This window comes from Protopterus annectens, chromosome 10.part0, assembly GCF_019279795.1.
Source record: "Protopterus annectens isolate FY-2018-M chromosome 10.part0, PAN1.0, whole genome shotgun sequence".
Classification (NCBI taxonomy): Eukaryota; Metazoa; Chordata; order Ceratodontiformes; family Protopteridae; genus Protopterus; species Protopterus annectens.
In genome coordinates this window covers 686,921,214-686,934,169 of record NC_056744.1, presented here as the reverse complement: position 1 = coordinate 686,934,169, position 12,956 = coordinate 686,921,214, and positions in this window count along the sequence as shown.

Below are 12,956 nucleotides of genomic sequence, written 5' to 3'. Positions count from 1 at the left end.
CACCCACTACGAGTCACACTGCAGCAAAGTCTAATCTACATGGCAATGAACGGAATAACCAGGTGTAGATGTATATATGTAGAGGAATGTGTGTGTATATCTACCCATAGTTACATGGAGATATACCTCTCCCTCTCCGTAGTACAAATTTATACATACAGAGATAGAATACATAGACATACCCACATATAGATATATACATATGCAGACACCCATATGTTGTTAGATATATATAGACAGCAATATATAAATATATACATGTATGCATACATATACAGATATACCTGTATATAGTAATGTAGATTTTATATATATATATATATATATATATATATATATATATATATATATATATACATATGCAAATATACACATGTAAATAGCTAGGATATGATACAGCAATTACAAATTACATGTATTCACAGGCCATGCAAATAGGGGTGAGAGTTCCAATCAACAAACGTGTAACACGTAGCATCACCCACCCCCAACTAGACAGGTGAAACATAGAAACACACAATACAAGTAAACACACCACTGCTTCCCAGACCACAGGCAGGATACTACCAGTGGGAGAGACCTGCCAAGTCTAATCTTGAAACACAGACATCAATGTCCCTTGTGGGACACCCCAAAAATTAATGATCATCGGAGTCTGTCCCTGTAATGACTCATCCAACCAGGCTGCATACGTAGATGGGCCAGTAGGTGGTGCAAGCCTGATAACCCATGGGTCAACACAACATACAACATAGGTCCTGACAAGTGGAGAGTGGGCAGTGTGTAGTGGTGTGGTTAGACACCACCTGCATCCACAGTAAGGATGAGTGCTGTAGAGGAGGGGCAGGTGGGGGAACTATGGGTATTCAATTATGGGCCTAGGTGTGCAGGTGTTGGCTGGCGCAGTTGTATTAGGACCGCCCAGGGGATGTAAGTAATATTGCAAATTGGGCAGAGCTTACGCCCATACCTCTCAACCCCTAAGAGCAAAGCCACTGGACAGAACCTAAACTGTTGAGGGAACAAACAGGGACAGAAAGCACATATTCCACTTACAACCTTAGAAAGCTGATAGGATAATAGGTTATGCATTAGCATGACTCCGCTGAAGGACGTGGGGTCCTAAACATAATTACTTGTCTGTATTTAACGTTGTCAGTTCCCAGGTATTTGCCAGACAGGTGCAGATTGTAAGAGGAACACACCAATAGTATGAAGCAAACTTTGTACAGGCCATGCATTCTGTACAGTCGACAGGCATGCTTACGCCTAATGGGCAGCCATTCCTGATATGGGTCCCACCACAGCACAATCCAGTTTACATGCCTAAGTATGGTATAACCATATAGGTTGTTGCATAACCCAGTACACAACACCTACAAACACATTGTCACAACACCCCACTGTAGGCATGTAAGCCGATGCAGTAGGCATCACAAGGTATTATTGTAGTCCTCACCACCACCCTGGGGTGTGAGTGTCTGACGCAAACACCAGATGCAGTGCATATGCACAGCTGTTCTCGTAGACAACATGGCCAGCTGTGGAACTTCCTTGCAGCCATCCTGCACATCCCTGGATAATCCCCCTACTAACACCCCCCTTGTGGTGGAGTAACCATGGATATGAAATATGGATCCAGGTGTGTCAGGGTTGGATGGCCCAGTACTAATTGGACCACCTTGTGGAGTTCAGCGAGCTTGTTATAAATATATATGCATACACACATACATACATTTATATGTAGAAGTACATTCCCTGTACCACATTCATTTCTTTCTCAGACATAAATAACATGAAAGTGCCCCTACAAATCTCGACAATAGATAGAATAATAGGTTGTGCATAACAATATATGTAATAGGTTCATAGGTAGGTACTAGGCTATCTGCCAAATGGCATTTATAAGCCTAGGCAAGGTGTGTCGGCTCACGTCGCCCCATTGATCAATTTACTGGGCCTCTGTCAAGCAGAGCTATTGAATTGATCCCAGTATGTCCCAATCTTTGACCCCCCCCACCCTCAATTATATTAGGCTTTGGATAGACTTCTTACATTAAGAGGTTGAGAGGTATGATTCTCGTCTATGTTTAGTTGTGTTGTTTGGCCTCTAAGGCTCAAGTCATAACTGAATGGAGTCCTGACTCATCGGAACAGTCTGCATACTCAGTTAACAGATGTTAAATAAACATTTATTCATAGTCCAGTTCAGAAAAGATGGTGACCCCCCTTTTCTGCACTGTGGCTTATATATCTAGACTCAATTTCATGCCAAAGGCATGACTTTTGCAACAGTGCAGGCCTTACTTAGACTGTCATGAAATGGTTGTCATATAGATATCTATATATATATATATATCTATATATATATATATATATATATATATATATATATATATATATATATATATATATTGTTGCTGTCCAGTTCGATTCTCAGCTAGAGCGTCTTCTGCGTGGAGACATACGTGAATGGGCGTAACTTCGTTGAAGGTTGTGCATCAGGGCTGGTAACTCGGCATGTAAAAATCAACTACCAATCATTAGTGGACCGGAGTTCTGCTGTGGCGACCCCTAACCGGGAAAAGCCGAAAGACACAACATATATGTATATATATATATATATATATATATATATATATATATATATATATATATATATATATATATACTAGATAAAAAGTAAACATACCCACTTTTCTACAAGTTTCTTTATGTTTATGTGACTCAAGAATACTCTTTAAGTTCTTTCCTCTCCTAAAAATAATTTTGGGAACATTACTAAATTTACTTTATAGTATTTTATCTTGTTTAAAGAGTTCCCAATTTGTATACAATATGGATCTGATAAAAGTACTATCAGTACTGAATGTGGTAATAAAACTACATTCAAATCCTTTAGCTCTGCTGTTACTTGTTGACTCATTATGTTCCTGATCTAACAAGTTTTCACTGGTGGAACTAAGGTTGAAGAAGTACAATCCACCTTTTAGACCATTAATTGACGGCAGTCACATAAACATAAAGACACTTGTAGAAAAGTGGGTATGTTTACTTGTGGCTGTTGTAACATGTGTAAACTCATCACTACAGGTGTCACATTCATCATCAACGATAGGAAATATCAAACAAAATACAAGTTGAATTGTAATTCCAAATTGGTTGTATACGTAGCTACATGCTCATTATGTAAAGCATTTTATATAGGTAAAACGGAGCAGCGGCTCCGAGACAGAATTTACAAACACACTTATGCTTTAACCACTAACAAACTAGATAATGCACTGGTTAAACATAGTATGTCACACGCAGGCCACACATTCAAATTCAGGGCAATAGACCAAATTCAACATAACGTCCGAGATGGCCCTTTAAATTTATTACTTGAAGAATGTGAACTGTCATGGCAAATAAGATTGAATGCTTTTGTTGAACCTGGTCTAAATGAGCATTGTAATATAGCGTGTCTTCTTAAACTTAAAAGTTTGGATAGATAACGTTTTTCATTTTCTCAGTTATACATACATAAAATAATCTTTATTCAACTACTCCTTTATATTATTGTTGGTCGGTGCTTTTAACAAAGTTATGTTTAAAAATGTTTGAAAAAGGTTAAACATGTTTTTTAAAAAAAAACAAAAAATATTCTTCACTAAGTTTTATTAATATAGGTGGGTGACAAAACTTAAATGTAATTTTATTTACAATAATATAGGAACAAACAGCTTAAATTATGCAACTTAGTATTTTAAGTGAATCTTTTAAAAAGTTCTATTTCAGCACTATTTTTTGATGTATTGATACAACTTTCATGTAGATCATGTGATTAGTGTTGCTATATAACTGCTTCCATTCACTTGTTATGTATCTGAAGAAGTTACCTCACAGTAGGTGACAAAAAGCGCTTCATTAAACGGTTGATTTATTCTAGTGTTTGGAATTACACAGAGCTTTTTGGTTTCATTCATAGTTTTTATCTAGTATATATATATATATATATATATATATATATATATATATATATATATATATATATATATATCTTTGTGACATTTCCATGATTCTGCTGGGATATAAACTTCCAAGGCAAAATAAGCTGTTGTTTGTTTCTGTTGTATATTGCAGTACTATAGTATTAGAGTTACGAGAAGAAAGAGGGAAGGGATGGATGTGCAATAGTTCAGAGTTGTGTATTTAGTTTCGAAGTTAGTGCTGTTCTCAAAAGAATAAAATGTGAGGGCTTTCCCATTATGAAATGTTTGAATCATTCCTGTGATTTGCCGGCTACATCAACGCCAATCACTAAACCGGTCCTATTTGTAATATAATGTTGCCGAACTCTTACATCATTGGTTTACATGTGTAATATGTGCTTTATCATATAGTCTTAGTTATCAATTTATTTTAGTGTCTTGTTAACTGGAGTAATGAAGTATAGAGTTTAATCTTGAAATAAAGACATGTGTGTCCCAGGTAGGACAACCCAAACATTGGGAATAGTGTCCTAGTGGTCACTCATGTCACTAATGTTTGTGGACTAAAAGAATGGGATGTCTGAGGATACTTGGATTGAGTCAACCCATGGGATGGGCCCAGAGGAGTAGGGAGTGGCCAATGTGTAGTGGTGTAGATACACCATGTTTCCAACTGGTGAATGGACGACTGATGTGTCAGTGACGTGTTGGGGTGGGTGTTTGGGGAACTAGGATCCATGGGTATATAGGTATATATGCAAATGAAGCAGCATAGCAATAGGGTAATGGTTAGAGCACCCACCTAATGAACAGGTATTCCTGGTTCGAGTCCCACTGCAGCACATATCATTTTCCATGTGAAAGCTGTATATGAACATATTTGTACATCTTTTTGCCGTAAAACCTACATAATAACATTTAAATGTGAACTGGAGTACTGCATGAAATGCACATATGAAGTGTCAGTGCTATAATGTATTTAGGCAGTAGTAAGAAGGTTTAAGCACAAATAAGCAGTATTAAGCATGTTTAAGTGTCTTTGCGTGGGGGTAAGCACTGCTAAAGTCAGGTTACAGTTTCCTATACTCAGTTACCTGCTGAATTGCTTAACCTGTGTAGGCACTGCTTAGCTCCATGCAAACCCACACAACCTTGCTTACAACTGCTTAAGAGTGCCTCAATCACTCTGTAGCCAATGCCCCTTGTTCTGCTCAGCAACAAAATAAACTGCCTCTCCAAGGCTCGAACCCAGGACCCTGCACTCAATAAACAAAGTGATTTACTACTAAACCATGGCAGATATACATAACCTGAAGTTTGCACAAACATACCCGGCAGCACAATCAGTCAACAGTGCAGGTAATGTATTATTATGACACCACATAACCTGTTAATGCAAGAAGTCTAGACAAAGTATGCCACACTGTGGGTACAAATAGGGATATATGTCAACTAATGCTCTGTTACACTCAAATTGTTGCTAGATACACAGTTATATGTATTAGAACACATATGTAGAAGGAGATGAAGCCTGAAACACAAAAGTGTTGCCACTAGTTACTGACTTCAATGCTGCAATCATCCATGACAATTGCCAAGTGAATGAGGAACAGGCCAAAATATGACCCGAACATACATGGACATATGGACAAATGTATCTGTAAATGTAGACAGATAGAAAGCTATATGTAGACATATATATTAATGTATGACTCACAAATAATCATAAAACAGCACTTGTATATAGATACATACATATGTTCATATGTATGTGTGTGTATATATATATATATATATATATATATATATATATATATATATATACAGATGTGTATATATATATATATATATATATATATATATATATATATATATATATATATATATATATATATATATATATATGTATAGCCATATGAGATCTATATAGGTACATACACATATACACACACACTAAAGGTATCAGTAGCCATACCTATGTAGAAGTAGTGTGGAAGTACTGGGTGCAAAGTATATCCCTCAGCCACAAGCCCATCAGCTGGCACCTGTGAAATGTGTAGTGTGGCAACCATTCTGAGAAATAAGAATACTGACATTAAACATATACCGACCCACAAATCAAAGGACATGACACGACACACAGGTATGCATACACAGATAACCTGTTTTCCTGTACTATACAATAATGTATGCCAGTACTGACACCACATAATGTTTAAAATATGTAATCAGTCATGAATACAAGGCCCACACAAAACAGTAGATGCAAGCAATGTGTATATATACCATACTATGCTGTCTAGGCCAAGGTCTTCAATTAGTACATCAGCAGGAACAGGATTTGCCTTCAGGATACGTAACAATCAACAATTACAGATGTAGTTCAGCAGACTCCAATTATACACCCTGTAGTCAAGCCCTAGGAGGAAAGGTAGCACTTGTGTTAATGTCACAGTATCTTGTACATATCATTGCTTAACCTAACACCACACTATCACACTGAATGACCCTTGTCTTAACAGTTATATCACTGGAAAGGTGCCATAGCCTAGGTTAATGGCATAGAACCCCCCCCCCCCATAAAAGGCTGTACAAGGGCAAGGAACACTGTGTACCACACACTTACCTCAGGAATGTACAAGGGCACAAATGTGTTCACCAGCTGTTGCCCCCATATATATGGACATGGCCCAATGGTTAGTGTGGGAGTCCATAACATGACTGGGATTATAGCAATAATGCTAGCGGTAAATAATGATAGGCCATTACCTAACAACCCTTCCTGTATCACAGCAGGACAAAGATTGGCATAAATGTGGAGGACAGAGGCAGAAACATAGGGCCATATTTGCATTATTGCTGTTACACACCCTGGAAATTGCTGGTGTTACAGGATTTGTTGCAGCATACCCTTATGTAGGGATATGACATTGAAATACGAATGGATGTAGCCATGTACTGATAGCACTCAACAGACAGAATGCCACAGATATATGTGGGACAATACTTGTGTGGTGCACAGACAAAACCTAACAGCCAATCACCCTGGTATCATACGGATAGGCCCACAGTTGACAGCTATGCAGACAGACAACATTCCATGAAATAGTACCATGTACACAGAAAGCCTGTAAGAACAGCAAGATACATTGCACACAAAAACACTACTCACACTGTCTGTACATCTGGAGCCTTACCCAAATGTGGATATGGCCTGTGTCTGCAGGTTCTGCTGTAAGAGGTATTGCTACCTGCTGTCTGTAACACTGATGTCCACATACAGGAAGGATGTCATCCTTACTGTAAAGGTGAAGGGACAACGCCCACAGAAGGCAGCAAATTATAGTACAGGGTTGCCATGACAGTGGTTATCTGAAGTACTACACAGCAGGCTGCATGCAATTAGGAACTGGTGGACACTGACTGGTGCAGAGGTAACCACCTGATCATGTGCAATACCAACAAAAGCATGCTGCAATCTATCCAAACCAGCTCAATCACTCCTCTACTGGAGAGACTGAGAGAGAGAGAGAGAGAAACAGAGAGAGAAAACATCACACATCAATACACAACATACCTACACACCAGCACATGGCTGCAAGATGGAGTGTGGAGTGAAGTGTGTAACCCATGTTGGGAACACATTGCAATTGTATGGGATGGTGGGGTATATATGTTGGTGAAGGGTATTAGGCACATATTGGTATGTAGGTCTAGTTGGGTGACAAACAAGATAGAATACAGGGCTGGTATATGGCACATGTGGTGGTTAAACACTGTGGATAGTTAGTTACATTTGGAATGTGGAGGCCATTGAGCCCCCACATGGGAACAAAGGGAACATGGTGGCCACCCATGGATAGTCATGACAGCATCTACATGGACATAAAGGTGCCTGGGCTGTGTGCTGGGCAGGAGGGACATGCATGTTGAACTTTGTGTATGTGTACTGCATGCCTCCAGGTGATATAGCACATACCCCATATCACTGTGGAACTCTCTATGCCCAATACCCGTGACCTACCTTGGTGACAGACACATATCTGTATGTACTCCATGTGGGGGGGGGACAAAATCCCCTGAGGTGGTTCCACATGAAGGTAGTGATGGAACAGTAGAAAATGAGGTTCCATGGTGGACCATGGATGTGATGTGGACTGGTAGCATGTGCACATTAGGTTGGAGTGGTGTTCCTGCTGGCAAATAACCCCCTACACATACTGGTGTGTAACTGTCATGGAACATATGTGGGCTGTAATAGTCCACTCAATCCCAGAATATGTCCAACGGCATGCATAGATATCCCCAATACTACAGAATGGCAGATGTGTAGCAATCACACAGCAGGCCTACCACATGCATATGTGGAAACATATTGGCAGTGACAATGGCATGCAGGTGAAATACCCTGTAAAAGCCCTGCAACTTGAATGTCCCCACAGGGAGCATGTCTATAACCACATAGCAGAAGGTGTTGTACAATACAATATATGGCCCAATGGTACACATACCGGACACATACCAGTAGCATAGTGTGAACATTATGTTGAGCTGATATAGTGGCAGGAGACTGATATGTGTATTGCATTATGGTAAACTTGACATATGAGATGCTCAGACATATTTCCATCATTATGTCTTTCAAGGAGTATGGAACATCCGAGAAACCCTGCATACAGTGCCGCTGAGGAGGCGATCATCATCACCAGCATGATCCACAACTATAATCTGCTCTTCTCACGCACAAGCATGGACCAGCAGGAGAGAACATCCATGTGGACTGATGTGGTCTGCAGGGTGAATGAGGTGGGGTTGCACAGCCGAACCTATGAGCAGGTCCGCCACCATTGTAGTGACCTGCTCCGGGAAATATGACATCTTGCTGCTGCTGTGCGGGGTGACCACCTCGCAACGGGGGGGGGGCCATAACATCTACCCCCCTCACCAGAGTGGAGGAGCTGCTCATCAGCCTGGTAGCACCTTCCCGCCCACAAGAGCTCCAGACCTATACGGTCATGGAGGTGGGTGCTACTCACACACCACACATTGAGCATGCAGGTAAGGTTCCAGGGCACATCAGTAGACTACTGTATTGTATGTATCTGTACAGGTAGACTATGCATGTGTGAGATGTGGGGTATGTTGCTGAGTAGTACCGATAAGTAGTAATGCATAAACTGTAGTACTGTGGCCTTCAGCTGTTGTTGTACTGTAATATTGCAGCCACCCTGTAGCAATGCCACAGCTGTGGCTACTGACATCAACTACCATGTCATTGTAGGTACCTCTGAGATACCAGCAAGGCAGCAGCCAGATGTCGGTGAGTATGGTTTAAGGTTATGCTTGGCAATTCACTGTGCATGTCATAGCTAAGGTGTAGGCTATGTACACACCTAACACACCTACCCATAATGCACTGACACAACACACACCTCACTAATGGGATTACCAGCCTCAAACACATGCAATACACAGTCCATCTCAGACAACTGTGGCTACACTCCAGTGCACATTGCCCAGGCACAGCTGATATCTGCCCAACATACACAGCTATGTCATACACAGAGCAGTTGAACATGCTACATATAACGACAACCCACTCCCTCTGATAATACATGCTCCAGGGTCCCAAACCAGAACATACTGGAGGGATAGGGCCCTGTCCTAGGGAATCACCACACTCTGGAACGGACTACCTATACATGTCAGGCAATGCTACTCATTGGCTCTCTTGACAGAAACACTTGCCAATTGGATGGGGAATGGGGAATACACTCTGGGTAGCATGTGTGTGCCACAGCCTGACAGGGGCACAGGGGAATAACATTAGTGGGTGGTACAAGGCAGGGACCCCCTGTGGCTAGGCATATGTAGGCCTCAGGACCAATAGAACAGTACTCACTTATGAACCTCTGTGTACCACAGGCAACATCAGCCAGGGCCCAATCATGGTCAATAATGGTCTCTACAATCACTATAGTTACAGTACAATGTCTGTGTGTTTGGTCTAATGGTAATCTACCACCCATACATGCACCACTGATGATGACTTATGTGAATACACATCAAGCAGTCACTAAACACGTGTCCACATGTGATCCAGGAACACACAGAAGCTGTGAGCAGCAACAGAAACAAACCTGACACACCGAGACACATCCTGCAATGGTGTGCACAACCATGAGGTATGGTGCACAGTACATGCCAGGGTGCTGAACGGATGCACAGCAATGCTGTGGACATGGGTGCAGTGGGTTCCAGGGGGAGGGCCATGACATACAAACAGAAGCCATGCATCACAGACATGTATAATGTTGGTAACAGGGATTGACTACAGTTGCACTGCATGCTGTTCAGCCCCACATGTCCTGCATGCTGACATGTGTGTATTCACAGGTATGTGTGTGATACTGTACTGCACCATCGTCTGCTATTGTGTGTGTTATGGGGTTGCAGGAGCTGTCTCTAGGTGCTGTCTGGTGTAGTGTATAGGTTGCCATGTATGCCGATTGCATGTGTGTATATTTGTGTGTGTGGCCAAGTCTGCACACGTGTGTGTGTGTGTGTGTGTGTGTGTGTGTGTGTGTGTGTGTGTGTGTGTGTGTGTGTGTGTGTGTGTGTGTGTGTGTGTGTGTGTGTGTGTGTGTGTATGTGTATTTACTGTTTACCAGTGTTGTACAGGTCTTACAGTCTGTTCCCTGTTTTCCCCTCACAGGTGTCGAGGTGGGGCTGGGTTCCCCCCGCAGGGAATCTGATGCCACTGATACAGACAGTGACCATGAAGATAGGTGTGTTGAGGCACAGGAAGGATCATCAGGGACTGCAGCTGGGCCACCAATTGACAACCCACACATATCCACATCATCCACACACACAGTCACATTGCCTCTACACACCTCATCACAATTGGCCCTAGCTGAGGGACAGCCTACAGTTGGCATGAGCCAGGACAGTGTGGTATCTATGGCATGTGTGTCAGGACACAGCAGCCATAGCCAGATGTCCAGCAGGGTATCACATAGGCAGATGTGCAGGGGTGCTTGTAGGGGCACTGCTGTACATCATGCACCTGGCAGATGTGCAACCCCTATTTCAACCACACACATGTTCCAGACTGTCATGGAGGCACAGGCATGAATGGAACGGTACACCAGGCAGGTTCTAAGAGTGCAGAGGGCTCATCACACCTCTGTAACTGACAGCATCCATGACCTAATGGGTGCCATCCGTAATTACACCAAGGTCATGGCCAGACGGTGGGGTGAGACATTGGAATTCATCCAAAATGTCATGTCCATGCATCAGGACAGGGCAGGATGTTTGCAATGGCCATGTGGACATATGCCAGCAACAACAGCAGCTGGAGGTCGCTGTAGACGTCCAAATAGTCACAGCTGCTCTCATAGTGGCAGTACCAGACTCAGCACTGGGGGGCGGGCTGTCCACAACCTGTCAAAGCAGACCACATGCACATGGCCCTGGCCAGTCCCAGGAGGGACCTGGATCCAGTGGATGTCTGTCAAATTCGGGGGACAGTACTCGGTCTGGCTCTGTACCTGATACTGCCTGTAGCACCCCTGCCAGGCACAGGTCCCATGTCTGTGGCCAGAGATGGTGAACTGTAAACACTGCCAGTACAGTCTGCAGCTGTCCCACAATTCCCTGTATAGGGCAGCCACATGGAGGAACTGTGTGCATGCAGACACACATACATAAACAATGAACTTAGGACAACCACATACCTGCACACACAACATCACCAGTGGCCCATAACAATACTCAGCCCCCTTACACACACACATGTTGTCAATTGTATGGCTCAGCCTAGGCCTCTGGCAAACCAACAACACACCCTGTGCATATGATGATACCAGTGCCACTGCCTGACATCTGTAAAATCGATGCAGGGACAGGGTGACTGTACAACAGTGTAGCGATGGAATGATGTGTAGCATGTTGTCAGCAATAAAGTGAAATGCTAATATCTTGGAAGGTGTAGCTGTGCAGCCATGATGCATCCTAGCTTTCATTAACAATGTTGTATTGTTGTCACCAGTATCTTTTCAGATTGTGTTGTGTTTGTCCATGTGCCACATGGTTGACGGGTGTAGTGGTGTCATCAGGCCATCTACAGTGGACGTCAGTGAGCGTAGTGGGTGGTACATATGCCATGGCTGGGTACAGGACTGTACACATGGAGGTATGTCCCCGTGCAGGTAACACATCTGTTGCACATGTAATCCCACCAAGACAGCATAGGCATAACCACACAGTGGTATATATGCGGTCTGCAGTGTGAATGGCATTGAACATGCTAACAGCAGGGTGTATGTCCCTCTCCCCACTCCACTGCGATCCTCACCTAAGTAACATGTGTGTGCCAATGCCGGTGGCATAGCCCTAACCTTAGGAATGTGTGAGGTGCTCAGCTACTGTGAATGGTGTAGACAACAACTAACAACATGATTACATACACTGTACAGTATTACAGACAGCTATGTGGGGGGATAGATGCAACAGTAACTGTAATTATGGCAGTCGTGTCCACAACAGCCACACCCAGTGAGTTATAGCAACCCCAGTAGTGCTGCACACCTCAAAAGTGTGGAGGACGGCATTGACACATCTATGACCTGTGAAGGACTGTATGCCCACGGGATGGTGCCTATGGTATGTTGGCATATGCCAAGCAGTCCTGGTGGAAACATATCCTGTGAATGGAGGTAGATCCCGTAACAGCTACACACATTCCTACAAGTGGGATGGTGTACAAAAGCCTGCTATGATGTACATAGGCATTGTGCATCTCCTAACCCTCATCTACACCTGCCATGATTGGGTTGAGGAGGTATACGGGGTTCAGGTTGTATACTCTGCCTTTGACAAGTCCAACATTGGCAGGGTCCCATGTGTTGAGATAACCAGTGACATTGGCCATGGGTTCATTGATGGTATGTTCCATGTCCCTGCAGACCAGGGGGG